The sequence below is a fragment of the Lithobates pipiens genome, unplaced genomic scaffold (genome assembly GCF_037356315.1).
Source record: "Lithobates pipiens isolate NorthernLeopardFrog02 unplaced genomic scaffold, aLitPip1_a1.2 Scaffold_10, whole genome shotgun sequence".
Lineage (NCBI taxonomy): Eukaryota > Metazoa > Chordata > Amphibia > Anura > Ranidae > Lithobates > Lithobates pipiens.
In genome coordinates, this window is record NW_027507686.1 from 100,105,155 (window position 1) to 100,132,353 (window position 27,199).

Below are 27,199 nucleotides of genomic sequence, written 5' to 3' on the forward strand. Positions count from 1 at the left end.
GGTTCGGGAAGTGGGGGAGCGGACATTAAGGAGGAGAGGGCAGTGGTCCGACAGCCCGCTGGGCAAATACGTGGCGTCTAGCACGTATGATAGCATGGCTGGATTGGCAAAAGCTAAGTCGATGCGTGAGGACGTTTTATAGGTGGTGGAAAAGCAGGAGTAGGCCCTAGTCGAGGGGTGTTTCCACCTCCAGACCTCCGTCACTCCCATGGCCTGTGCCCAATTGGGTAGGTCTGAGGATCATTGTTTGGGGGGGACCGGCCTGTATAAGTCTGGGGCTAGAATAGCGTTAAAATCGCCCATAAGTAGCAGCCTAGCGGGGCAGTATGGAGTAACCTTTTCCAGGATAGTGTATAAGGTGGATGCTGAAAAGGGAGGAGGCAGGTATACATTTACCACAATATATCTCGTACCCCAAACTGTGAAAACTACTATCACGTATTTGCCCTGAGAGTCGGTGTGAATCTGCTCCACTGCACAGGGAAAGGATTTGCTGATCAGCACCGAGACCCCCCTGGCATAGGTAGAATAGGAGGCATGAAAGGCTCTCTGGATCCACGGCTTCTTTAGTGCCAACAGTTTGCTGCCCATGAGGTGTGTCTCCTGGAGCAGTATCATATGGGGGGAGTGCAATTTAAGATATTTAAACAGAACTGCTCTTTTAAATTTAGAATTGAGCTCCCGGACATTCCAGGATAGGATATTAAAAGAGGACATGTCACGTGTGGCCATCAGATGGTTCCGTTAATATTGCAAGGAGACGCCCATGGGTGTTAATATCATGTACCAAGAGCCGCCTAGACCCAGAGAGCCCATTGTAGAAAGAGTCATGACCAAACATTAACCATACAAACAAAAAAGTAAATACATAGACAAAAAACAAAAGTACCCTTGGTGACCGCCAGGGGTCAACCCTGCCCATATCTGGTGGCATCCCTGGAAACTGGGGAGCGATCAGATCGGGCCTATACCCAAAAAATAACAATTTAACCCCTTAAACTGTGCACGGCAACAGTGCAATGCCGCGTGTAAGAACGTGTAAAAGTCCTCCAGGGGGAAGTCCGCTGCAGGTTAGCAGCAACACTCCGTGCTAACCCGAGTACCTCGAGTGCGACTTAGAGAACAAAAAAAAAAGGGAGAAGAAGGGGAACAGAAAACAAAATACAAACCCCCCCCAAAACAAGGGGGAAATATAGCTTCCACGGTGTATTCCAGCCGGGATGGAGAGGTATATCCCAGGCACAGCTACAATCGTCACCGAGACAAGCCAGAAGGGGGGGGAGCAACAACTTATCTTGTAAAGTTCCGTGTGGATAGCTCACTCAACATAGGAGTTCGCAGACATGTAAGGATGATGGGCCGATACTTGGGCCTGAAATAACATAAGAGTTCAGTGTGTCCATTCATGTTCATTGCCTTCCCCCAGTGAGCCCCACACAACCCCCGGGCCCCCACGATGGAGTAATACACGCCACCTCAGCACAGCCCAGTAAGCCAGGCATCCGCCTCGGCCGGCGTGTCGAAAAATTTGACAGTGCCCTCGTGCTGGACCCGCAGGCGACTAGGATAGAGCATTCCATATTTAATGTTGCGGTCTCGTAGTCTGCGCCGAACATCAGTGAAGCTCTGTTGTCTTCTCTGTAGATCCGGGGAGAAATCGGGGAACAGCATGATGCGTGCATTACCATATTGCAGATTTGGGTGCTTCCTGGCCTCAGCGAGTATGCGATCTCGATCACGGTAGTTGAGGAAACGCACCAGGAAGGCACGTGGGGGTGCACCCGAGATAGGTCGACCCATCGGAACCCGATGAGCACGTTCTGCCACATACGTAGGGGGGATATCGGTCAGACCAAGTAGATCTTTGAAGAAGGTTTCTGCAAAGTCTGCCGGGTGGTCTCCCTCCGATCCTTCAGGAAGGCCCAGGACCCGAACATTGTTACGACGCATTCGGTTTTCGGCATCATCTGACTTCGCCACTAAAGCTTTAATCGTGTTGTGTAGGTCGGTGAGTTGGTCGGCATGTTGTCCCGTTCGATCCTCCACCTCCGAGATCCGGTGTTCAGATTCCGAGAGACGCCCCCGTATTTTATCCAGATCGTTGCGGATAAGGTTGCACTCCTCTGCCAGGTGATCGATCCGTACCAATAGAGATGTCCTGCTGCTTTCGATTGCTGCTAAGATCATGTTGGTGTCACCTGTGGGAGGCTGGGGTGAGGAGGGCGTGGGAATGTCAGCCGGGGGACCGTCCTCCATGTCAACCAACAAGGCCTGCAGTTTCTGGAGTAAGGCGGGGTCCCCGCGGGGGGATGGGGCTGCAGCCGGTGTCCTGGGCTGTTGCACAGTCTTTGGAGGCTTCTTTGAAGGCATCATAGGGCTCTCGACCGGCAGCAGATCTCTGTAGCCAGAGCAAAGCAAGAGACGGGGACTGTGGAGACAGGAGGGCCAGCAGTTGGTATTATGGCGTAGTAATATGGCTGCTACGTGCAAGGCTGGCAGTGCGGACAATGTCCTGGTGAATCCAAAAAAAAGGGGGGCGGAGCCTCAGTTGTAGATGTTGCGGGCGGCAGTCCAGCCGGGGGGGCAGCTCTGGTGGCAGTGAGCTACAAGGGGAGGAGTCAGGGGGATCAGGATTGTGCACAGTACGGCTGGGTGGAGCAAGATGGACACTGCACGTGGCACCGGAGTCAGGGAGGAAGGCCACAAAAGGTCTGGAAGTGGAGGCTGATGCCCAGCACTGCGGGCAGGCCAGGGTGTCCTTAGAAGGAGTCCGGAGCAAGTGCAGAGGAGGCAGGAGATCCCCCGGGTGTAGCAAGATGGCCGCCAAGTGTCCGGCCGGAGCCACAGAGCGCTGTGCAGGAGGGCCAAAGCACGGGCTGCAGAGGGGTTATGGCACTGAGGGAGGCTAAGAAGCTGAGAACAGGCCCAGGGTGTCCAGGAGGCTAGGGGTGGATTCCAGGCCGCAGCCGGTTGTACCAAGATGGCCGCCGGACCGGGTGCAGGGCCCAAGACTAGGCCCAGCAAAACAGCGGTTGGAGCAGGAGGATGGAGGGTTGGCAGGGTGGCAGCGATCGTGTCCCAGCAACCGACGCCGGCCGCTGTCCGGCGGCCGGTGGTGTAGGAAAATCCGGTAGGCTGGAGGCTCTACTAGGCCGCACTAGGCCACACCAGGCCGCGGCCTTGACGGGCGGCACTGGGGGTCCCGCAGGCCACGAGGCCCCACCGGAGGTGCAGGGAAGCTGGCTGGAGGACAAGGGGGGTCCCTTACCGCACCGCTGGTCCAGGAAAGGAGCTGCTTGCAGAGCACAGGCCTGGAAGATGGCGGCTGCCACTAGCACGCAGGCTCCCAGCCGATCGCGGGTCAGAATCCGCCCAATGGAGCCACGGACTGCAGCAGGCCACGGAGCAGAGCAAGGAGGTAGGGCCTCCGGCCGTTTTAGGGCTTTGAAAAAGAAGGATTGAGAAGGATTGAGTTCAGGATGTCAGGAGTTCTCCACTTAGACGTCCGTCGCCTTTCACATCCGGACACGCCCCCCTCTGTATACCCTTGGATGTCTTTTGTATACACTAGCTTCTCTTTATACATTAGCTCTCTGTATACCCAAGCCTCTCTATATACACTAGTCCGTCTGTATACACTAGCAAGTCTGCATAAACCACCCTCTCTGTGTAACCCAGCCTCGCTCTCTGTATACCCTAGCCTCCATCTCTGCATACCCAGGGCGTTCTTCTCTATAATCTAGCCTATTTGTATACACTAGCCTTTCTTTTGCACACATTAGCCTCTCTATATAAACTAGCCAGTCTTCTGTATACACTAGTTCGTCTGTATACACTAGCATACTCTAGCCTCTCTCTCTCTGTATACCCTAGCCTCCATCTCTGCATACCCAGGACGTTCTTCTGTATAATCTAGTCTATCTGTATACACTAGCTTGTCTATATATACTAGCCGGTCCTCTGTATACACTAGTACGTCTGTATACACTAGCAAGTCTGTGTAACCAAGCCTGTCTAGTGTATACATACGGACTAGTGTATACAGAGGACCTGCTAGTTGATACAGAGAGGCTAATGTGTACAAAAGACAGGCTAATGTATACAGATAGGCTAGATTATACAGAAGAACGTCCTGGGTATGCAGAGCGCTCAGATTCAAGGAATGGCCGACGTGAGTAATATGAGGGACACTCCTCACCCCCCCACCTACCACCTTTCATCCCCTTTCCCTCTCTGCCCCGGTCATCTGGTGGCAGTTTTATGCACTCCCTGGCCCCCACCCATTCATAATCCTTACCGACCTTTCCTTCCGCTGCTCACAGGAACATACTGGATGACTTGTCTAATTAACTAACTGTACAAGACAGCGCTATCCTCCTGGAGGAGGCTTTACCCCTCACTGTTTGGGTGGTCCCTGCCTCCCCCTGGATGCTCCACATATACCCCGACGACATTGTTGGAGGGGCACCACTTGACAGGACATGGGGCTGTCATGCCAGTGGCATCTCCCATTGGAGGAAGGGATGATGGCCCCAACCCCTTGGCAGCAGGTTCTTTCATGTACAGACCAGTTCCGCTCATCTTCCCTTCTGGAATCTTGACCTTAAAGGGGGGAGTTGCACTTTGGGGGGTCTGAGTGATACCTAGTGCGCTGTACTGGAAGGGCTTGACATTCCCGCATATGTGTCCCCTCCCCCTGGTTGCGCCCCTCTTCCCCCCCCCTCTGGCCCCCACCTACTCTTTGCCGACATTGCCTTCTGCAGCTTTTGGGGACACCCTGGATGACTTATTTATTGAGCCTATTGGTACGAGACACTGCTTCCCTCTAGTTTGACTCTGGACCCCCCTGGAGGATTTACCCCTTACTGTTTGGGCGGTCCCAGCCTCCCTCTGGATGCTCTACACAGCCCCCAATGGGGATGCAGGAGAGACACTAATTGGCGGGCCCCAGGACTGCTGCTCGGGTGAAGTCTCCCATTGGATGGAGGGATGGTGGCCCCAGCCCCTTGCCTGCCGGATTTTCCATGCACCGACCAGGGCTGCTCCTCTTTCATCTTGATGTGGTGACCATGGAGGGGAGGAATTGAAATTTATGGGGTCCGGGTGGCTGCTGGTGTGAGTGCGCTAAAGGACTTGACATTTCTGTATGTTTGTCCCCTCTCCCTAGATGCCCCTCCTTCCCTCCCCCCTTCCCCCCCTTCCCTCCTTCCCTTCCCTCCCTCCTTTCCCCCTTCCCTCCCCCATTTCCCTCCCCCTTTTGCCCCTTCCTCCCTTTTTCCCCCCTTCCCTCCCCCTTATCCCCTGGGGTGTGGACGGGGGAGAGGGGGTAAGGAGAGGACAATCTGCCAAAGGGAGAAATGCATTTGTTCGGGGGCTGCATGTGTACTTTTGGGGTATCAGACGGGGGGTGGTTGATCCCATTCTGTGATGCCTTTTCTGTTGTGACGGGCTCCCTCATGCATGCCTACGTTTAGGGCGAGCCGAGGAGACCCCTCAGTGCTGATAGTTATATGCTCTACCTCGGTTTTGATTATACTATTGTTTTTTGGTTCTATGATGTTACTGATTGTCTTTTATTTGCATACCGGTATCAGACGTGACATTTACCACTGCCAGGACTGGGGGGACTGGGATCCGGGGGCTCCCTCTCTGACCTGTCTACCCACCAACCCAAGTAGGACGGCGCTTTAAACCCAGTGTACATCTGGTAAGCGCTATAGCATAATTGTGCTGTTTTAGTATACCCTTCCTGTACTGTTGAGTGCAGACAACCCTTAATTTCTCTCTCCCCCTGGGGTTGAGGTGCCCGGCCTCTTTTTCCCCTTACCTTTCCTTTCATTTGGCCTTCCTTTCTCCTCCTTAGTTCCCGCCATCCATTTCCTATCCAATACCTACCTTGGTTCAACTTTCTTTGCTTTTCTCTGACGTCCACCTCCCCCTCCCTGAGGAGCGATGGCAGACTCAGTCAAGGTCACCTCTCTAAACGTTAAGGAACTGAATTCCCCTGAAAAACGGCTGATCCTCCTGTGAGAACTGAAGACTTCCCGTACTGATGTGGCCTTTATGCAAGAAACACATTTTAATAATACTAGCCTCCCCTTTCTATGGTCGAGATCCTTCCCTAAGGTCTACCATTCTACTAACCCCTCCTCTAAGACCAAGGGAGTCTCCATTCTGATCTCTAGCAGGCTCCCCTGGGTTCTCCAGGATTCTCTGGGGGACCCTGGGGGTCGATATCTTTTTCTTAGGGGCCACATTGGAGAGCTCCTTTTTACATTTGCCACTGTGTACGCTCCCAATGATCACCAAGACACGTTCCTCAGAACTACCCTGCACAGATTATGTGACTTTCGGGAGGGCCAGTTTATATTAGGTGGGTTGACACTTCTGCCTCTTGCTCCTCGCTCCTCATTTCCTCTAGAAAGCGGATTACTAAGTGTTTACTGAATGACCAATTAGTTGATGTCTGGCGTCTGCAACACTCTGGGGAAAGGGACTACTCTTTTTGCTCTTCCCCTCACAAATCATACTTTAGGATAGACTTCTTCTTGATTCCACATGACCAACTGCACTTGGTGAGCTCTTTCTCCATCGGCCATATTACTTGGTCTGACCACGCTCCTGTAGCCCTTACCTACACCCTCTCTAGGAACCCCTCACCTTGGTCTCTCTTCTGGCACCTTAATGAAAGCCTCCTCCAGATACCGGAAGTTTTAGCAGATGTGACCAGGGAATTGGACTTTTATTTCCAAGAAAACTAAACGCAGGACTGCGACTCGGGGATAATTTGGGAGGCTCATAAGTCAGTATTCTGCAGGGTACTTATCAGGCATGGGGCGCGCATCAAACGAACACGGAAGGAACAGCTTGCTAATCTGTTTCGTGAACTTGCCTCTGTGGAAGCCCACATCTCGTTGATACCTAAGGAGGGCAAAGACCCGGGCCTATGTGGGAGCTACAGACCCATTTCCCTCCTAAATTCGGTCCTAAAACTATTCTCTAAAATCCTCGCCACGTGATTGGCACATCACTTGCAGTCCCTTATACAGATTGACCAGTTAGGTTTTATTCCCACCAGGGAAAATAGGGACAACACCATTAGGGTGCTTACCCTGGTCCATAAAGTAAAGTCATCTGGGACCCCTTGTCTTTTCGTGAGTACTGATGCCGAGAAGGCTTTTGATCGGGTCAAATGGACATTCATGTTCTCGGTCCTTCGCCATATAGGTCTGAGTGAACGGATGCTGGCATGGATAAGTAAGATATACTCACGCCCTTCAGCTCAAGTCAAAGCGAATGGGGTGCTCTCATCTCCCCTTGACATCGGGAATGGGACCAGACAGGTTTGCCCCCTGTCACCCCTATTATTCGCATTGTCATTGGAACCCTTTCTCTCCACAATTCGACAAAACTCAGACATAAGGGGTACTTTTGAGTGCAAGGTATCTGCCTACGCGTATGACATGCTGTTCTCGCTGACGAATCCCAGAGTTTCCTTGCCAAATCTCCTTCGGGAATTCCAGATATACGGGATACTTCTTGAAATCAGAGGCCATGGGGGTTGCAGTCCCCCCGCAAACGTTACTAGACTTGCAGTCCAATTTTCATTTTAAATGGACCCATATTAGGTACTTACATTCCACCGGACATCGCGCGTACGTTTATGTTGAACTTCCTCCCACCCCTTGTCAGTAAGATCTGCAGTTTGCTTCACGGGTGGCATTCTGGCCTCCATTCCTGGTTCAGGAGATGCAATCTCATTAAAATGAACATACGCCCTAAATTTACCTATCTTTTCCAAGCTCTCCCGATCCAGATTCCAGTCCCATTTTTTAAGCAAGCTCAATCCCTGCTCACTCAATTTAACTGGGCCCAGAAAAATCCCAGACTTAAGCGGTCACAGCTGACATTGTCTAAACAACAGGGAGGGTTGGTTCTCCCTGACTTGCGACGCTACTACCTGGCCTCCCATCTGGGGCGTGTATTGGACTGGCATCGAAACAAACTTTCTAAGCTCTGGGTGCAACTAGAACAATCTCACTCCCGAATTCCGCTAAGAAGCGCCATGTGGTGCTATAAGGATTTACCCACAGAATTGACGTCACATCCCACTATAGGGGCTTCGTTGAAAGTCAGTCACCTGATCGCTACCCAAAACACACTCACGTCTTTGACTTCCCCCTTATTCCCTATATGTGGCCATCCGAACTTTGAACCGGGGACCCACTTAGAAATTCCAACCTAGACCATGCGTCTAAATTCGCCATTGATGGAAAATGGCCTTCTTTTTCAACCCTAAGAGATCCGACAGGGCTTTTCCAACAGCCTTTTTGGAGAGCGCGCAATGACATCATTTTCTCCATTCCATTCCCAATCCTCAAACTTTCGCCCGCCCTCAGATGGAGTTTGAGACTCTATGCAGGAGCGAAGGCCCTTTGGCCCACATTCTCTCTCAAACAGATCACCCACACTTAACCTGTCTGTCCAACTGGGAAAAAGACCTTAATTGCTCGTTTTCCCCAGCACAGAGACAACGCATTATCACTTTGGCTCTCAAAACCTCGCTGTGCACGAAGATACAGGAGACGAATTTTAAACTTCTCACCAGGTGGTATTTGACACCATCAAAGCTGCAGAAATGTTTCCCCTCTTCCTCGAACATATGCTGGAGGTGTGGAGAAGAAGAGGGCACGTTGCTCCACATTTTTTGGTCCTGCCCCAGCTTGGTGGACTTCTGGACAGAGATCCGATGCATAACACAAAAATTCACAGACTTCTCCATCCCGGAAGAGGCTGCATTCTTTCTCTTGCACCATTCACAGATTCCCATTAAGAAGTACAAAAAATCAATTTTACAGCATGTGATAAATGTGGCAAAATCCTGCATCCCTCTCTATTGGAAAAAATGTTCCCCCCCTTTCATTACATTTCAAACAAACCTGGGACATCTGGAATACCTTTATATTCTCGCTGGAAGGATGTCGCCTGCTATCGCCTTAGTGCTCTGAGCTTTCCTTGACTGGCCCCTTGGGCAGTGGCTGCCATCGTGCCTCGTCCCATTTTCTTCTTTCCTGATCTTTCACCCCTTCTCTTTTATGCCTTCCTCCCCTATCTCTCACCCCCTCTTTTGGAAAAAGTGGAAAATTGGCAATGACGGTCCCACACCCCCCTCTGGATGGATTATGCCGGAGGGACCTGGGGTTTGTGTGACCCTGGATCTTGGTACAGTACTTTATCCGTGCCTCGAATCATTATGATTGATGGAAGGCAGACTCACAGTTGCAAATATACCAGTATCAAGTATTGTTCAGCTGCTTTTTGCTTTGTATTTTTCTGTTGCATTATGTACTCGGGGGACCGCCTTCCCCTGTTTGGAGAAAAAATTATATTTGAAAAAATAAAAAGAAGCCTACGACACCTGGTATTCCCAGGTGGTCTCCCATCCAGGCATTAACCAGGCCCGACCCTGCTTAGCCTCCAAGATCAGATGAGAGGGAACAGATTCAGGGTGATGTGGCCGTAGCCAATATCTTCAGGCACTCTCAACTCTCTTGACAAACGCCAAGATGGTCACCTTGGGAACAAGCGGGAAAAAATAGGTCAACGGCAACAACATAAAAAGAAGACTACGGCATCTGGAAATCCCAGGCGGTCTCCCATCCAGGTACTAAACTGGTCCCAACCCTGCTTAGCCTCTGAGATCAGATGATATTGGGCTCTTTCAGGGTGATGTGGCCATAGGAGATTTCTTCAGGCACTCTCAACCCTCTTGACTAACGCCAAGATGGTCACCTTGGGAAACAAACAAAAAAAAACAAGTCAACGCCAACAACATAAGAAGAAGTCTACAGCACCTAGTATTCCCAGGTGGCCTCCCATCCGGGTATTAACAAGGCCCGACCCTGTTTAGTCTCTGAGATCAGACGAGATCTGGTGCTTTCAGGGTTATGTGGCCATAGGCGAGCTCTTCAGGCACTCTCAACCCTCTTGCCAAACACCAAGATGGTCGCCTTGGTAAACAAACAAAACAAAAACAAGTCAACGCCAACAACATAAAAAGAAGCCTACTGCACCTAGTATTCCCAGGTGGTCTCCAATCCAGGTACTACCAAGGCCCGACCCTGTTTAGCCTCTGAGATCAGAGGAGATCGGGCGCTTTCAGGGTTTTGTGCCCATAGGCAATCTCTTTGGGCACTCTCAACCCTCTTGACAAATACCAAGATAGTCACCTTGAGATACAAGCGAAAAAAAACAGGTAAATGTCAACAACATAAAGAGAAGAATACGGCACCTGGTATTCCAACGCCATCTCCTATCCAGGTACTAACTAGGCCCAACCCTTCTTAGCCTCCGAGATGAGAAGAGATAGGGCTCTTTCAGAGTGTTGCTGCTGTAAGCGATCTCTTTGGGCACTCTCAAGCCTCTTGACAAATGCCAAGATGGTCACCTTGGGAAACAAGCGAAAAAAACTAATCAACGCCAACAACATAAAAAGAAGCCTACAATAACTGGTATTCCCAGGTGGTCTCCCATCCAGGTACTAACCAGGCCTGACTCTTCTTAGCCTCCAAGATCAGACGAGATTGGGTGCTTTCAGAGTGATGTGGCCATAGGCAATCTCTTCAGGCACTCACAACCCTCTTGACAAACACCAAGATGGTCACCTTGGGAAACAAGCGAAATAAAAACAGGTCAACGCCAACAGCATAAAAAGAAGCCTACGACACCTGGAATTCCCAGGCGGTCTCCCATCCAGGTACTAACAAGGCCTGACTTTTCTTAGCCTCCAACATCAAACGAGATCGGGTGCTTTCAGGGTGATGTGCCCGTAGGCAATCTCTTCTGGCACTTTTAACCCTCTTGACAAACGCCAAGATGGTCACCTTGGGAAACTAACAAAAAAAACAAGTCAACGCCAACAACATAAGAAGAAGTCTACAGCACCTAGTATTCCCAGGTGGTCTGCCATCCGGGTATTAACAAGGCCCAGACCCTGTTTAGCCTCTGAGATCAGACGAGATCTGGTGCTTTCAGGGTTATGTGGCCATAGGCGAGCTCTTCAGGCACTCTCAACCCTCTTGACAAACACCAAGATGGTCAACTTGGTAAACAAACAAAACAAAAACAAGTCAACGCCAACAACATAGAAAGAAGCCTACGGCACCTAGTATTCCCAGGTGGTCTCCAATCCAGGTACTAGCAAGGCCCAACCCTGTTTAGCCTTTGAGATCAGAGGAGATCGGGCGCTTTCAGGGTTATGTGCCCATAGGCAATCTCTTTGTGCACTCTCAACCCTCTTGACAAATGCCAAGATAGTCACCTTGAGATACAAGCGAAAAAAAACAGGTCAATGTCAACAACATAAAAAGAAGAATACGGCACCTGGTATTCCAACGCCATATCCCATCCAGGTACTAACTAGGCCCAACCCTTCTTAGCCTCCGAGATGAGAAGAGATAGGGCTCTTTCAGGGTGTTGCTGCTGTAAGCGATCTCTTTGGGCACTCTCAACCCTCTTGACAAATGCCAAGATGGTCTCCTTGGGAAACAAGCGAAAAAAAACAAGCGAATCAACGTCAACAACATAAAAAGAAGCCTACAATAACTGGTATTCCCAGGTGGTCTCCCATCCAGGTACTAACCAGGCCTGACTCTTCTTAGCCTCCAACATCAAACGAGATTGGGTGCTTTCAGGGTGATGTGCCCGTAGGCAATCTCTTCTGGCACTTTTAACCCTCTTGACAAACGCCAAGATGGTCACCTTGGGAAACTAACAAAAAAAACAAGTCAACGCCAACAACATAAGAAGAAGTCTACAGCACCTAGTATTCCCAGGTGGTCTGCCATCCGGGTATTAACAAGGCCCAGACCCTGTTTAGCCTCTGAGATCAGACGAGATCTGGTGCTTTCAGGGTTATGTGGCCATAGGCGAGCTCTTCAGGCACTCTCAACCCTCTTGACAAACACCAAGATGGTCAACTTGGTAAACAAACAAAACAAAAACAAGTCAACGCCAACAACATAGAAAGAAGCCTACGGCACCTAGTATTCCCAGGTGGTCTCCAATCCAGGTACTAGCAAGGCCCAACCCTGTTTAGCCTCTGAGATCAGAGGAGATCGGGCGCTTTCAGGGTTATGTGCCCATAGGCAATCTCTTTGTGCACTCTCAACCCTCTTGACAAATGCCATGATAGTCACCTTGAGATACAAGCGGAAAAAAACAGGTCAATGTCAACAACATAAAAAGAAGAATACGGCACCTGGTATTCCAACGCCATCTACTATCCAAGTACTAACTAGGCCAAACCCTTCTTAGCCTCCGAGATGAGAAGAGATAGGGCTCTTTCAGGGTGTTGCTGCTGTAAGCGATCTCTTTGGGCACTCTCAACCCTCTTGACAAATGCCAAGATGGTCTCCTTAGGAAACAAGCGAAAAAAAACAAACGAATCAACGTCAACAACATAAAAAGAAGCCTACAATAACTGGTATTCCCAGGTGGTCTCCCATCCAGGTACTAACCAGGCCTGACTCTTCTTAGCCTCCAAGATCAGACGAGATTGGGTGCTTTCAGAGTGATGTGGCCATAGGCAATCTTTACAGGCACTCTCAACCCTCTTGACAAACACCAAGATGGTCACCTTGGGAAACAAGCGAAATAAAAACAGGTCAACGCCAACAACATTAAAAGAAGCTTACGACACCTGGTATTCCCAGGCGGTCTCCCATCCAGGTACTAACAAGGCCCGACTCTTCTTAGCCTCCAACATCAAACGAGATCGGGTGCTTTTAGGGTGATGTGCCCGTAGGCAATGTCTTCAGGCACTTTCAACCCTCTTGACAAACGCCAAGATGGTCACCTTGGGAAACAAGCAAAAAAAAAATAAGTCAATGCCAACAACTTAAAAAAAAAGCCTATGGCATTGAGAAATCCCAGGCGGTCTCCCACCCAGGTACTAACCAGGTCCCAACCCTGCTTAGCCTCTGAGATCAAATGAGATTGGGCTCTTTCAGGGTGATGCGGCCATAGTAGATTTTTTTCAGGCACGCTCAACCCTCTTGACAAACGCCAAGATGGTCACCTTGGGAAACAAACAAAAAAAACAAGTCAACGCCAACAACATAAAAAGAAGCCTACAACACCTAATATTCCCAGGCGGTCTCCCATCCAGGTATTAACAAGGCGCGAACCTTTCTAGCCTCTGAGATCAGAGGAGATTGGGCACTTTCAGGGTGATGTGCTCATAGGCAATCTCTTTGGGCACTCTCATCCCTCTTGAAAAATGCCAAGATAGTCACCCTGGAAAACAAGCGAAAAAAAACAGGTCAACGCCAACAACATAAAAAGAAGAATACGGCACCTGGTATTCCAAGCCCGTCTCCCATTCAAGTACTAACTAGGCCCAACCCTTCTTAGCCTCCGAGATCAGAAGAGATAGGATGCTTGCAGGGTGATGTGGCTGTAAGCGATCTCTTTAGGCACTCTCAACCCTCTTGACAAATGCCAAGATGATCACTTTGGGAAACAAGCGAAAAAAAACAGGTCAACACCAGCAACATAAAAAGAAGCCTGCGGCATCTGGAAAACCCATGCGGTCTCCCATCCAGGTACAAACCAGGCCCAACCCTGCTTAGCCTCTGAGACCAGACGAGATTGGGCGCTTTCAGGGTGTTGTGCCCATAAGCATTTTCTTTGTGCGCTCTCAACCCTCTTGACAAATGCCAAGATGGTCACCTTGGGAAACAAGGGAAAAAAAATAGGTCAACGCCGACAACATAATGAGAAGCCTACGGCACCTGGTATTCCCAGGCTATCTCCCATCCAGGTACTAACCAGGCCCATCGCTGCTTAGCCTCTGAGATCAGATGAGATTGGGCTCTTTCAGGGTGATTTGGCCGTAGGCACTCTCTTTGGGCACTCTGAAGCCTCTTGACAAACGCCAAGATGGTCACCTTGGGAAACAAGCAAAAAAAAAATAAGTCAATGCCAACAACTTAAAAAAAAAGCCTATGGCATTGAGAAATCCCAGGCGGTCTCCCACCCAGGTACTAACCAGGTCCCAACCCTGCTTAGCCTCTGAGATCAAATGAGATTGGGCTCTTTCAGGGTGATGCGGCCATAGTAGATTTTTTTCAGGCACGCTCAACCCTCTTGACAAACGCCAAGATGGTCACCTTGGGAAACAAACAAAAAAAACAAGTCAACGCCAACAACATAAAAAGAAGCCTACAACACCTAATATTCCCAGGCGGTCTCCCATCCAGGTATTAACAAGGCGCGAACCTTTCTAGCCTCTGAGATCAGAGGAGATTGGGCACTTTCAGGGTGATGTGCTCATAGGCAATCTCTTTGGGCACTCTCATCCCTCTTGAAAAATGCCAAGATAGTCACCCTGGAAAACAAGCGAAAAAAAACAGGTCAACGCCAACAACATAAAAAGAAGAATACGGCACCTGGTATTCCAAGCCCGTCTCCCATTCAAGTACTAACTAGGCCCAACCCTTCTTAGCCTCCGAGATCAGAAGAGATAGGATGCTTGCAGGGTGATGTGGCTGTAAGCGATCTCTTTAGGCACTCTCAACCCTCTTGACAAATGCCAAGATGATCACTTTGGGAAACAAGCGAAAAAAAACAGGTCAACACCAGCAACATAAAAAGAAGCCTGCGGCATCTGGAAAACCCATGCGGTCTCCCATCCAGGTACAAACCAGGCCCAACCCTGCTTAGCCTCTGAGACCAGACGAGATTGGGCGCTTTCAGGGTGTTGTGCCCATAAGCATTTTCTTTGTGCGCTCTCAACCCTCTTGACAAATGCCAAGATGGTCACCTTGGGAAACAAGGGAAAAAAAATAGGTCAACGCCGACAACATAATGAGAAGCCTACGGCACCTGGTATTCCCAGGCTATCTCCCATCCAGGTACTAACCAGGCCCATCGCTGCTTAGCCTCTGAGATCAGATGAGATTGGGCTCTTTCAGGGTGATTTGGCCGTAGGCACTCTCTTTGGGCACTCTGAAGCCTCTTGACAAAGGCCAAGATGGTCACCTTGGGAAACAAGCTAAAAAAAGCAGGTCAAAGCCAACAATATAAAAAAAAGCCTACGGCATCCGGTATTCCCAGGCGATCTCCCAATCAAGACACTAACCAGGCCAGATCCTTCTATGGCACCTGGTCTTCCCAGGCAGTCTCCCATCCAGGTGCTAACCAGGCCTGACGCTGTTTAGCCTCTGAAATCAGACGAGATCGGGTGCTTTCAGGGTTATGTGGCCGTAAGTGTTCTCTTCAAGAAATGCCCAACCCTCTTGACAAACGCCAATATGGTCGCCTTGAGAAACAAGCGAAAAAAAACAGGTCAAAGCCAACAACATAAAAAGAAGCTAGGTACTAACCAGGCCCGACACTGTTTAGCCTCCCAGATCAGATGAGATTGGGCACTTTCAGGGTGATGGGGCCGTAGGTGATCTCTTCGGGCACTCTCAACCCTCTTCACAAACGCCAAGATGGTCACCTTGGGAAACAAGTGAAAAAAAAAACAGGTCAAGGCCAACAACATAAAAAGAAGCCTACGGCACCTGTTATTCCCAGACGTTCTCCCATCCTGGTACTAACCAGGCCCGACACTGCTTAGCCTCTGAGATCAGATGAGATCGGGTGCTTTCAGGGTGATGAGGCCATAGGTGATCTCTTTGGGATCTCTCAACCCTCTTGTTAAACACCAAGATGGTCACCTTGGGAAACAAGCGAAAATATACAGGTCAATGCCAACAACATAAAAAGAAGCCTACGGGACCTGGTATTCACAGATGGTCTCCCATACAGGTATTAACCAGGCAGTACACTGCTAGGCCTCCGAGATCAGATGAGAGCTTTCAGGGTGATGTGGCCATAGGTGTTCTATTCAGACACTCTCAACCCTCTTGACAAATGCCAAGATGGTCATCTTGGGAAACAAGTGAAAAAAAAACAGGTCAACGCCAACAACATAGACCCTGGCGGTCTCACATCTGACCCTGACCCTGCTTAGCCTCTGAGATCGGGCGCTTTCAGGGTGATGTGGCCTTAGGCTAACGCTTCGGGACATACTCAAAACTCTTGACAGATGCTAAAATGGTCCCCTTGGGAAACAAGCGGAAAAAAAACATGTCAAAGCCAACAATATAAAAAGATTCCTATGGCACCTGTAATTATATACTATTTAGGCCGGACCCTGCTTAGCCTCTGAGATCAGTGATGTGGCCGTAGGAGATTTCTTTGGGCTCTCTCAGCCCTCTTGACAAATGCCAAGATGGTCACCTTGGGAAACAAGTGGGAAAAAAAAAAACATGTCAACGCCAACAACATAAAAAGAAGCCTACGGCACCAGGTATTCCCAGTCGATCTCCCATCCAGTTACTAATCAGGCCCGACAATGCTTAGCCTCCGAGATCAGACAAGATCGGGCACTTTACTTGTGATTTGGCCATAGGCACTTTCTTTGGGCACTCTCAACCCTCTTGACAAACGCCAAGATGGTCATCTTGGGAAACAAGCGAAAAAAAACAGGTCAACGCCAACAACATAAAAAATAAGATTTATATGTACAGCTTACCTGGAAAATCCTTTTCTTGAGAGTACATCACGGGACACAGGAGCTTTATTATATAGTGGGTTATATAGGCACCTCTGGTGATTGGACACTGGTTAACCCCCAATTAAGGAGAATTCCTCCCCTATATAACCCCTCCCATATGGGAGGCACCTCAGTTTTGTAGCAAAGCAATAGGAAACCACGTAAAACCCAAGAGGGGCGGGAGCTCTGTGTCCCGTGATGTACTCTCAAGAAAAGGATTTTACAGGTAAGCTGTATATAAAAATCCTATTTTCTTGATCATACATCACGGGACACAGGAGCTTCATTACATAGTGGGATGTCCCAAAGCAATGCTCAGATTGAGGGGAGGGAGACACAGATCATAATATATAGACCGCCAAGGACCGGAGGACCTAAACTGCAGCCTGCAGTACACTGCGCCCAAAGGCGATATCCTCTTGCCCTCTGACATCCACCTGATAGAATCTGGTGAATGTGTGGACTGATGACCAAGTTGCAGCCTTTCAGATCTGAGCCAGGGAGGCCTGGTGATGCACTGCCCAATAAGCACATACAGCCCTAGTTGAGTGCGCTTTCACTTGAAAAGGAGGGATCTTCCTTTTAACACTATAGGCCTGAGAAATAATCTGTCTAATCCACCTTGAGAGAGTGGAATTTGATGCCGCCTGGCCCTTCCTAGAGCCTTCCGGCAAAATAAATAAGCAATCAGTTTTCCTTATCTGAGCAGTTGCCTGATGATAGATACTGATTGCCCTTACCACATGCAAAGTGTGCAAAGATTCTTCTTCTGCGGACTGTTGGTCCTGAAAAAGTAATGGTAGGATTACATCTTGATTCAAATGGAATCCTGAAACCACCTTAGGCAGAAAGGACCTGTTGGGAGGCATTACCACCCGGTCCTTATGAATAATTAGATACGGCTCTTTGCTGGAGAGAGCTGCTAGTTCTGACACTCTTCTAGCCGTGGATATGGCTACCAAGAAAACCAATTTTTTAGTCAAAAGAACTAACGAAGGCTGATGCAAAGGTTCAAAAGGTTGCCCCTGCAAAGCTGAGAGAACCAAATTCAGATCCCATGGGCATACCGGAGGTTTGGCCGGCGGCCTTATCCGCATAGCCCCCTGGATGAAAGCCCGCACCAGGGAATGCGATGCCAGTGGCTTCTGAAAAAACACTGAGAACGCCGAAATCTGCACCTTGATAGTGCTTACGGCCAAATTAATTTCTAGGCCTGACTGGAGGAAGGCCAAGATCCTGCTAATGACATACTTTCTAGGATGCCATTCCCTGAGTTCACACCAGAAAACATATGCCCTCCAGATTTTGTAGTAAATAAGCCTGGAGGCCGGCTTTCTGGCATTGACCAGAGTAGAAAGGACTGGCCCCGAAAGCCCACGGTCTCTCAGAATGTGGGTCTCAGCAGCTAAACCATCAAATTCAGACTGTGTAAAGCAGGATGGTAAATTGGACCCTGTGAGAGCAGATCTGGCCGGAGAGGGAGGATCCACGGCCTGCCTACTGCCAACTTCATGATCTCTGCATACCACGGTCACCTGGGCCAAGCCGGGCTACCAAAAGAACCGACTTTGTCTCTCTCTTGACTCTTCCCAGGAACCGCGACAGAAGCGGGCACAGGGGAAAGGCATAAAACAAATTGTACTGATCCTAGGGAACTGTTAGAGCATCCGACTCCTGAGCGAGTGTATCTCTTGTCCTTGACACGAATTTGTCTAGTTTTCTGTTGAACCTGGACGCAAACAGATCTATGTCTGGAGTACCCCACCTGTGACATATGTTCCAAAACACGTCGGGGTGCAGAGCCCATTCTCCTGGGCACAACTGCTGGTGGCTCAGAAAATCCGCCTGCCAATTTTCCACTCCTGGAATGAAGACTTTAGAAAGGCATGGAACATGCCTTTCTGCCCAGACAAGTATGCGATTCACCTCTTTTTGCGCAACCAGACTCATGGTACCGCCCTGGTGATTGATATAGGCACCTGCTGTGGCATTGTCAGACTGAACCTGAACAGGGAGACCCCGTAGTCTGAAAGACCAGTTTATGAGAGCCATATAAACTGCCCGGATCTCCAAGAAATTTATGGGCAATAGCTTCTCGATCGCAGACCATTTCCCCTGCGAGCACGTCTCCTCCAACACTGCTCTCCAGCCTGTCAGGCTGGCATCTGTTGTAATAATCTTCCATGGAAGAGGAAGAAAAGTTTTGCCTTTCAGCAAATTCTCGGTTTGTAACCACCAGATGAGACTCTTGCATGTCCCTGGGGATAGACGCATAGGAAGATCCAAGGACTATGGTTTCCTGTTCCAAGCCGCAAGGATGCATCTTTGCAGAGGCCTTGAGTGCAACTGGGCGAATGGAACGGCCTTGAAGGAGGCGACCATTTTCCCTAACAGTCTCATGCACAACCGAATGGGGGAAGATCTTCTGCCCAGAATTAGGCGCACCAGATCCCCAATGGCCAATGGCCTTGGTAGAAACACCTTGCCCTGAGCGGTATCGATAACCATACCCAGGTATTCCAACCTGGTAGCAGGCTGTAGGGACGACTTTTCTAGGTTTATAATCCAACCTAGTTGTTCCAGGTGTTCTAGCGTTCTGGTAACACTGTGGTTCAGGAGCGCTACTGTTTTCTCTATGAGAAGCAAATCGTCTAGATAAGCCATGACGGCTATACTCTGAGCTCTTAGGTTTGCCAAGAGAGGGTCCAGAATCTTTGTGAAGACTCGAGGGGCTGTAGCGAGCCCGAACGGCAAGGCCAGAAATTTAAAATGGCGCCGCTCTACCGCGAACCTTAGATAATTTTGGTGTGCGGGAAAAATTGGCACATGGAGATATGCATCCTTGATGTCTATTGATGCCATAAACTCTCCCCCTTGCAGGCAGGAGACCACAGTGCGAATTGACTGCATTCGGAAGGACCGGATGCGTAAAAACCGGTTCAGATCCTTCAGATCCAGGATAGGTCTGACACTTCCATTTGGCTTTGGAACGGTGAAGAGATTCGAGTAAAACCCTCAACCCTGTTCTTTTGGGTCCACTTCTACTATCACCCCCTGGGATAGTAAGTGATCTAAGGCCAGAAATAGCGGTCTTTGCTTTACTGGGTCCCTGGGGATCCTTGACCTTAGAAAGCGAGAAGGTGGAATCTCCTGAAATTCCAGCTTGTAGCCCAGAGATACTGAAGAGACCACCCACTTGTCCCGGATCTCTTCCCGCCAGGCTTCCGCAAACTGCAGGAGCTTTCCTCCCACTCGGCCGAGTGGGGGCGCCCCTTCACAAGGAAGCTTTTGGGCTCTGCTTGGCAGGCTTTCGCCCCCAGGATTTCTTCTGCCCCTGAGCCCGGCATAGAGCCTTTCCTGTGGAGGGGGGTTGAGAAGGCCGTAGAAGAAACAGCCGCATCGACAAATGGGACCCCCCATTTCTTGGTGAAACTTTCCTCCAGAGGATAAAGCATAGAAAACCTTTTAGGAGGAGCAAACAGTTTATCAGGATGTTCCCAATCCTCATACAACAATTTATCCATTAAGGGATGAATTGGAAAGGAAAAGGCAGTCTGTGGGATTTTCCTGACTCCCAGGGAAGAAACAGAGGATGTAGCGATCTCAGCAGCAGGCATTCTGAATGTGGTACGCACCAATTCAGTATAATACTGCACCTGTTTTCTGAGCGCCTGGGAGGAGGGGACTCTCTCCTCTTCCTCTGATTCATCCGACTGCTCAAGATCCCTGTCCCAAGATAGGGATCTCTCCTCATTGTCAGAAGTGTCATCTGAAATAGGAATCTCAGCAGAGGGAGGGGATCTACCCCTTTTCCTGCTATCTTTCAGGGAAGCTGAAATTAAATTCATGATTCTCCCTTCAAAACCCTCCAATGTAGCCCTAAGGGAGTCCCCAGTGACGTATATCGGGGCTGAAAAATTAGGAGAGGCTGCAAAACCTGACAGGGGCACTGACTCATCCTGTGAGGCTGGCTCCAGTCTTGCAGGGGGGGATGGTAACCTACAGGCATTTTTAGAACCCCTAGACCTAGGCGGTGACTTACCAGTGCCCTTGTTACCTCCCACTGAGACCCTCTTACGAGGAGACATAGTCATAAGCTACAAAGCAGAGGTACTAGTACAAAGTGCAATCACTGTTGTGCTTAAAGTCTTACAATAAATATATATGCTTAAACTGCACAACCTGATGCTGAGTAGGTGTCTTAGATTTGCCTGGATCCAATCCCTTGGGATGCTTACTGCCCACAGCTCCTGTGTCTCCACTTACAGCCCCCTGACGCTCTGGGCTTTTTAAAACTGCCGCCTGGTGCCTGGTGCCACACCGACGTGCACGGCTCGCAACCACACTCCCCCTCCTCCATTAGCACGGGAGCGCGCTCAGCGCGCATGCACGATGACCGCCGCTATCCAGGGGGGAAGGGAATTGCCATCGGAGCTGCGTGGGACCCCTAGACTACGTGGGACCCCTGTATTACCTTCATTGTGGCAGAGATTGCAGTGGAGACGTGAATCATCTGGGAGAACCAGGCTTCACTGAGCGTGTGTATCTGAAAGGCATGTAAGTATGCATCAGGCTGCTCTTACTCCCTCTAGTGGTGGAAACCAGGTAAGACATACAACTACTCAATGAAGAAATCCATAATATAATTTATAGAGGATTAACTTCCCTTACCTGTCCTCACCGCAGGAATTGCTGAAAACAGACAGATTCCAGCCTTCACCCATCACAGCGGGCAGAGTTGTGGAAAGCTTCAGGGTTTTTTTGGGGTTCCTTCTCAGAAGAACCTCCTACCTGGACCTTGTAAAAGACTCTGCCAGAAATTTTCGTGCCACTATGTAAATAGTACACCAAGTCTGGTTTTCCCAGAGCCCAGTCTTCCAATAGGAGAGGACTTACAGGCAAAACCTTGTTTCTTCGGATGATGAGGCCCGGGTACCATATCATCTTGGGAGTCAAAATATCGGCCCGAGATATGGATCCGATTTGTTGTAGCCCTTAGGCCCCCGCAGGGAACTGCACAGAGCTTTCTTCATAGCACATGTTTTACGTGACCAACCACCATAGACACTGGCGAGAAAACTGAGGTGCCTCCCATATGGGAGGGGTTATATAGGGGAGGAATTCTCCTTAATTGGGGGTTAACCAATGTCCAATCACCAGAGGTGCCTATATAACCCACTATGTAATGAAGCTCCTGTGTCCCGTGATGTATGATCAAGAAATAAGCAAACGGGACATGGTATTGCCAGTCGGTCTTCCATCCACTTACTAATCAGGCCCGACAATGCTTAGCCTCCGAGATCAGACAAGATCTGGCACTTTCAAGGTGATGGGGCCATAGACGATCTCTTCGGGCATTCTCAACCATCTTGACAAACGCCAATATGGTCATCTTGGGAAACAAACGAAAAAAAACAAGTCATTGCCAACATTGGAGGCTAAGCAGGGTTGGGCAATCAGTTTCCTTGCCTGAAATAGGCATCTCAGAACTGCCATCTGGCTGCTTCCCGGGTTTCCAACTCCTTCAACTAATCCCAGGAGACAATACTTTGCCTCCATGCTGGTGGAGGTTCCAAACACTCGATCAATGGTTCCTGTGACCTCCGTCCAGTAGCGGATCAACTTCGTGCATCTCCAAAACATGTGCATCATGTCTCCCCCCATGTTCCCGCACCGGGGGCAACTTGCGTCCGGCCGTTCGGCCAAATTGAAAAAGTGTACGAGGAGCATAATAAGTTCTATATAATAAGAACAGATGTGACATCCTCTGAGAGGAGAGCCACAATTGACCACAGGGAGGATTCCTGTGGCCAATTATATCTCAGGCGGCCTTGTATAGTGTATTGCGGCGGTCAGGGAAAGAGGACGATAGTCAGGGACAGTGTCTTTACTTCTTGGGAACCTGTTACAGTGGGTGTTATGTGCCTCCTGCACAGTACACACCTGAAGCTACCCTTTATTACTGGTGTTCAATTTCTGCAATACAGGCATCTGCGGTGCAGAAGTTAGAGTGGGTGTTGTGTGCCTCCTGCACAGTATAAACCTGAAGATACCCCTTATTGCTGGTGTTCTGGTTCTGTAATACAGGAACCTAGCACTGTTACAGTGGGTGTTGTGTGCCTCCCACTCTTGTCCTTATTTTCGGCAGCTGGACGTGTTGAGCCACATCATGCCGAACACTTGGTCGGATGTGGAAGACCAAGCCCTCCTAATGCTCCTCATCCTCTCTCACCCAGGCTCAGGGTACTAGCCTGTGTTCTGTATACACTAGGCTTTCTTCTGTATACCCTATCCTCTCTTTATACTCTAGCCATTCATTTATGTACACTACACTTCTTGTTTACCTCATAAATGGCAGTGTATATAGAAGGAAGGCTAGTTTATACAGAGAGGCTAAATGTATACAGAAGGTAGGCTAGATTATACAGAAAACAGGTTGGGAATACAAAGTATGTATTTTATTTAGATGGCAGGCTATTGTATACAGAGAGGCTAGAGAATAAAGAAGACAGGCTAGTGTATACAGGACACATTCTAATGTATACAGAAAACAGGCTTGGTTATAGAGAGAGACTGAGACTTTTATATTCAGAAGAAAAGCTAGTGTATATAGAGAGGCAGGCTGGGGTATACAGAGAGGCTAGTGAATACAGATAGGGGGATGCATACAGAAATGCTAGTGTATACAGAGATGCTAGAGTAAACAGTGAGGCTGGGGTACACAGAGAGGCTAGTTTAAAGAGAGGCTAGTATTTACAAAGATGTTAGTGTATATAGAGAGGTTAGTGTATAGAGAGAGTCAAGTGTATACAGAAAGGACAGTGCATATAGAGAAACTAGTGTATCCAGAAGACAGGCTTGGGTATACACCAAAGCTGTCAGTGTATACAGAAGACTGGGTAGTGTATACAGAGAGTCTAGTGGGTACAGAAGACAGGCTGGTGTATTCTAGCTAGTTTTTACAGTCTAGTGTATACAGAAGACAGGCTGTGGTATACAGAGGGTTTAGTGTATTCAGAGAGTCTAGTGTATACAGTCGGCGAGTGTATACATAAGACTGGCTAGTTTACACAGTGTTTACAGAGATGCAAGGGTGTACAGAGAAGCTGGTATATATAGAAGACTACAGCATACAGAAGAAAGGCTAGTGAATACAGAATACAGACTCATGTATGCAGATAGGCTTGAGTATACAGAGATGCTAGAGTAAACAGTGAGGCCGGGGTACACAGAGAGGCTAGTTTAAAGGGATGCTAGTATATACAAAGATGTTAGTAAATATAGAGAGGTTAGTGTATAGAGAGAGTCGAGTGTATACAGAAAGGACAGTGCATATAGAGAAACTAGTGTATACAGAAGACAGGCTTGGGTATACATCAAAGCTGACAGTGTATACAGAAGACTGGGTAGTGTATACAGAGAGTCTAGTGGGTACAGAAGACAGGCTGGTGTATTCTAGCTAGTTTTTACAGTCTAGTGTATACAGAAGACAGGCTGTGGTATACAGAGGGTTTAGTGTATTCAGAGAGTCTAGTGTATACAGTCGGCGAGTGTATACATAAGACTGGCTAGTTTACACAGTGATTACAGAGATGCAAGGGTGTACAGAGAAGCTGGTATATATAGAAGACCACAGCATACAGAAGAAAGGCTAGTGAATACAGAATACAGACTCATGTATGCAGATAGGCTTGAGTATACAGAGATGCTAGATTAAACAGTGAGGCTGGGGTACACAGAGAGGCTAGTTTAAAGAGAGGCTAGTATATACAAAGATGTTAGTGTATATAGAGAGGTTAGTGTATAGAGAGAGTCAAGTGTATACAGAAAGGACAGTGCATATAGAGAAACTATTGTATACAGAAGACAGGCTTGGGTATACATCAAAGCTGACAGTGTATACAGAAGACTGGGTAGTGTATACAGAGAGTCTAGTGTGTACAGAAGACAGGCTGGTGTATTCTAGCTAGTTTTTACAGTCTAGTGTATACAGAAGACAGGCTGTGGTATACAGAGGGTTTAGTGTATTCAGAGAGTCTAGTGTATACAGTCGGTGAGTGTATACATAAGACTGGCTAGTTTACACAGTGTTTACAGAGATGCAAGGGTGTACAGAGAAGCCGGTATACATAGAAGACTACAGCATACAGAAGAAAGGCTAGTGAATACAGAATACAGACTCATGTATGCAGATAGGCTTGAGAATACAGAGATGCTAGAGTAAACAGTATAGGCTGCGGTACACAGAGAGGCTAGTTTAAAGAGAGGCTAGTATATACAAAGATGTTAGTGTATACAGTCGGCGAGTGTATACATAAGACTGGCTAGTTTACACAGTGTTTACAGAGATGCAAGGGTGTACAGAGAAGCTAGTATATATAGAAGAGTAAAGCATACAGAAGAAAGGCTAGTGAATACAGAGTACAGACTCACGTATGCAGATAGGCTTGAGTATACAGAGATGCTAGAGTAAACAGTGAGGCTGGGGTACACAGAGAGGCTAGTTTAAAGAGAGGCTAGTATATACAAAGATGTTAGTGTATATAGAGAGGTTAGTGTATAGAGTGGGTCGAGTGTATACAGAAAGGACAGTGCATATAGAGAAACTAGTGTATAAAGAAGACAGGCTTGGGTATACATCAAAGCTGACAGTGTATACAGAAGACTGGGTAGTGTATACAGAGAGTATAGTGGGTACAGAAGACAAGCTGGTGTATTCTAGCTAGTTTTTACAGGCTAAGTGTATACAGAAGACAGGCTGTGGTATACAGAGGGTCTAGTGTATTCAGAGAGTCTAGTGTATACAGTCGGCGAGTGTATACATAAGACTGGCTAATTTACACAGTGTTTACAGAGATGCAAGGGTATACAGAGAAGCTAGTATATATAGAAGACTACAGTATACAGAAGAAAGGCTAGTGAATACAGAATACAGACTCATGTATTCAGATAGGGTTGAGTAAACAGAGATGCTAGAGTAAAAAGTGAGGCTGGGGTATACAGATAGGACAGTGCATATAGAGAAACTAGTGTATACAGAAGACAGGCTTGGGTATACATCAAAGCTGACAGTGTATACAGAGAGTCTAGTGGGTACAGAAGACAGGCTGGTGTATACAGAGATGCTAGTTTATACAGAGAGACTAATGTTCTAATGCTCTATTTTGCATATTTTTAATTCTCCACATCAACTGTCACATTAATATAACCACTGACGACACACCATCCTGACTTATTTTGCTTTATTTATTATTAGAAATACTATCTCAAAATCCGGTTAAATCTATTCACTTCGATGAGGTCTACCGCTAATTGTACGTTAATGTAAAATGTTCACAAAACCATCCATTTGCTACCAGACATGCTGCTAACGATGTAAACATTTTTTTTTGCTTTTCTGACATTAACCGAGTATCTCTGACATTAACTGAGTATCTCTCTGCACTAGGATTGTAATAATAATAATAATAATAATAATAATAATAATAGGATTGTGTAATGCAAAGATCAAACTAGTCTAATATAAGCTTTCTCAATGGTACCGGCATATCCTTTAAATTTAGACTAACGCAACTATTTTCTGCCATTCTCAAGCTAAGCTTTCAATCTCTTACCGTTGAAACAGCGATACTTTCTCCCTGCAACATTAAGCCATTTAAATGTCCTATTGGTCGCCTATATTATACAACTCTCTGAAAAGTATATATGTAGAGAAAACTAGTCTTACATCTTAATAAAACAGTTTTATTGCTCAACCAGTATCAGCTGTCATTACACAAGCAAATAAACGTTTCCACTGTTTGACTCTATTTTCTGTATTACAATTTTTCTCCACCTTAACTCTCACAGTTAAAACACAGTGACAAAACATTTCTTTTTACCGCAGCAAAATGTGAGAAAAGCAGTTTAAGCCGTCTTTCTGACATATGCTTCAGAAAAGTAATTAGCTTTTAAATCCATATCAATTCCACATCCTAATGTAAACCGTCTTACAATTTTAACATTTACTGATAGCAATAACTGATATTACATAATGATTATACCAGTGGAAAAGGACCGCGTAATTGAACTGTCAAATTAATCATAATCTCAGAGCTAACTTATCTGATAAATTTACGATTTACTCAAAGATTTAAACATAGATTTTTTCAAGCTAAATCAATTTAATCTTAAATAATTTATACTATATTCTACTGTACTCTTAAATTATGTACTGTTTTTCTGTATTTTAGCCGTGCTCATATTTCGTGTTATGTTGCAACCATTTAATCTCATTGCTATTCCGACATTCTGCCTTAATGAGGATATTACTTTGCAACTATCCCTTGATCCCTTTTGTGTATTCACTTTATCTCGACCTATATATACTGCCTCAATATTTTCCTAATTTGTTTTGCTATACTTATTATTATATTATAGAGATTGCTATTCCTAAATCATTGTAAAACTAACCATAGTTATAATGTCTACAGCTAATTTTACGTTAAAGCAAAATTCACACAAAACCATCTTTTTAAAACCTTTTACACACTGCACATTAAGAGTAATGCAACCATCTCTCGCTACCTCTATGCAATAGGATTGTCTTTCTGA

At 47.6% G+C, this 27,199-nt stretch overlaps 14 pseudogenes; all 14 read right to left on the reverse strand.

Annotated features, from left to right (window-relative positions):
* Positions 1-9,406: 9,406 nt before the first annotated feature.
* On the reverse strand, positions 9,407-9,525 carry LOC143953582 (5S ribosomal RNA; annotated as a pseudogene).
* Positions 9,526-9,842: 317 nt separating this feature from the next.
* Positions 9,843-9,961, reverse strand: LOC143949050 (5S ribosomal RNA; annotated as a pseudogene).
* A 535-nt stretch (positions 9,962-10,496) lies between these two features.
* On the reverse strand, positions 10,497-10,615 carry LOC143955247 (5S ribosomal RNA; annotated as a pseudogene).
* Positions 10,616-10,932: 317 nt separating this feature from the next.
* On the reverse strand, positions 10,933-11,052 carry LOC143946906 (5S ribosomal RNA; annotated as a pseudogene).
* A 100-nt stretch (positions 11,053-11,152) lies between these two features.
* LOC143951053 (5S ribosomal RNA) lies at positions 11,153-11,271 on the reverse strand (annotated as a pseudogene).
* A 321-nt stretch (positions 11,272-11,592) lies between these two features.
* On the reverse strand, positions 11,593-11,711 carry LOC143949481 (5S ribosomal RNA; annotated as a pseudogene).
* A 98-nt stretch (positions 11,712-11,809) lies between these two features.
* Positions 11,810-11,929, reverse strand: LOC143946928 (5S ribosomal RNA; annotated as a pseudogene).
* A 100-nt stretch (positions 11,930-12,029) lies between these two features.
* On the reverse strand, positions 12,030-12,148 carry LOC143946662 (5S ribosomal RNA; annotated as a pseudogene).
* A 321-nt stretch (positions 12,149-12,469) lies between these two features.
* LOC143955252 (5S ribosomal RNA) lies at positions 12,470-12,588 on the reverse strand (annotated as a pseudogene).
* A 100-nt stretch (positions 12,589-12,688) lies between these two features.
* LOC143948067 (5S ribosomal RNA) lies at positions 12,689-12,807 on the reverse strand (annotated as a pseudogene).
* Positions 12,808-13,781: 974 nt separating this feature from the next.
* On the reverse strand, positions 13,782-13,900 carry LOC143943573 (5S ribosomal RNA; annotated as a pseudogene).
* A 974-nt stretch (positions 13,901-14,874) lies between these two features.
* Positions 14,875-14,993, reverse strand: LOC143943584 (5S ribosomal RNA; annotated as a pseudogene).
* Positions 14,994-15,557: 564 nt separating this feature from the next.
* Positions 15,558-15,676, reverse strand: LOC143954849 (5S ribosomal RNA; annotated as a pseudogene).
* Positions 15,677-16,345: 669 nt separating this feature from the next.
* On the reverse strand, positions 16,346-16,464 carry LOC143942495 (5S ribosomal RNA; annotated as a pseudogene).
* Between the last annotated feature and the right edge of the window lie 10,735 nt (positions 16,465-27,199).